Source organism: Elephantulus edwardii, unplaced genomic scaffold (genome assembly GCF_000299155.1).
Source record: "Elephantulus edwardii isolate Elephantulus edwardi_28Jun2011 unplaced genomic scaffold, EleEdw1.0 scaffold00026, whole genome shotgun sequence".
NCBI classification, from domain to species: domain Eukaryota; kingdom Metazoa; phylum Chordata; class Mammalia; order Macroscelidea; family Macroscelididae; genus Elephantulus; species Elephantulus edwardii.
Genome location: NW_006399776.1, coordinates 7241788 through 7243414, shown reverse-complemented (window position 1 = coordinate 7243414; position 1627 = coordinate 7241788). Strand labels below are relative to the sequence as shown.

The following is a 1627-nucleotide window of genomic DNA, read 5'->3' as shown; positions in this document are numbered from 1 at the left end:
ATGGGGTAGCATGTCTTTTTGCAAGTCAGGTGGTTTCCAAGTCTTTGCTTTCAAAGAAATTGAAAGAGGTACTAATCAAATTGTCAGCAGATAGTTAAAAACATTTTGATAGTAATGATGTTAGGCATATTACTTGGAAGACATTCAAGGAATTGAATAGCATTCCTATAACAAAACTCATCCACTGCCACTTATTTATTTATCTACGTAAAATGTTTCTCAAGTTGCTGTCAGGTCTTCTGAGTGTTGTCTTCTGCGGACCTTCTGCTGTCCAATGGCCTCCCAGCACAGAGACGCAGCTGCAGCCAGCATTGTCGCTGCCAGGAAAGGGGTCCATGGACAAGATGCTCCATCCAGCAGGAGCTGATGACCCTCATGGTATCTGGTGCAAACGGATTTCTGCCTTTCCTGAATCTGACAACCTTTCCAAATGAGTGGAGACCACGCGTGGAGCAGCTGGCATGTAAACGAAGACCTGAGGTATAAGCTCTCCCTCGAGCTCCCTAGCGGCTACCCTTCCAATGCACCCATGGTGAAGTTCCTGCCATCCCACCACTCAGGGTAACATCCGCCTAGACATCCTGAAGGACAAGTGGTTCACCCTGTATTGCGTCAGAACCATCCTCCAAAGACTAGTTGGACAATCCAACATCCATAGCCCTTTGAACACGCATGCTGCTCAAATCTGGGAAAACCCCATGGCCTTTAAGAAGTACCTACAGGAAGGCAGTCTGCTCACCTAGTGGCAAGAAGCTGCAATCTCAAAGACACACAGTTGGAGGCCACCAGCTGCTCTGCTGGAGAAACACTGCCTATGAAAACACGTGAGGGGTGAGGGGGGGGGGGCAGGGTCTGTTCTGACTCTAGAATACACAACAACAAACATAAATTACATTAAGAAGGCCTGGGAAGACATAGGCTTTCCAGAGTAAATTTTGATAAATAACAAATAAAAATGTCATTTGTTAAAAAAAAGAAGTACCTAGAGGAAATCTCCTCAAAGCAAGTCTCCAGCCAAGAGCCCTGACCGCTCTGTCCAGCCTTTGTCCTTGTGTTTTCTTTTTTCCTTAGTTGGTCTGTCCTCTCCTTGATTTCTGTAAGACTCTGTACCTGAAGCTGTGGTGTCCTTTTTGTTTTGTTTTAAGTTAAGTCCCTGTTTGAGCCTTTATGATGAATATATTAAATAAATACATTTTGGGTTTGTTTAGTTCTGGGGAAAAAATGTTTCTCAATATTTAAATCTATAAAAGCACAACCTAAGAATGGAACTGATACTGAACCCTGTTTCAGTCTGGTAATGCTGCTGTTATGGGCCCTGAGACTGCACCAACTCATAGACCCTCCAGGGGTTTTCAAAAGGCTGTAAGTCACATGGGAGGAGACTGCTCATCTTCCTCCCACAGAGCAACTGGTGAATTCAAACCCACCTGTCTTTGGGTTGGTAGCACAACTCCTTACCACTAGGCCACCCAAACGTCATCTTGTAATGTTGTTGTTGTTGTTGTTGTGTGCCATCAATCACTTGTGACTCATAGCAACCTTATGTACAACAGCTCTGAACCCTGCTCTACCCTGAGCCAACCTTGTTGTCTCTGACACACCTACCTTCATTACCCCAGTCACTGAG

At 44.9% G+C, this 1627-nt stretch overlaps 1 pseudogene; it reads left to right on the top strand.

Moving 5' to 3' along the window:
* Positions 1-274: 274 nt before the first annotated feature.
* LOC102875481 lies at positions 275-743 on the top strand (annotated as a pseudogene).
* The last annotated feature ends 884 nt before the right edge of the window (positions 744-1627 follow it).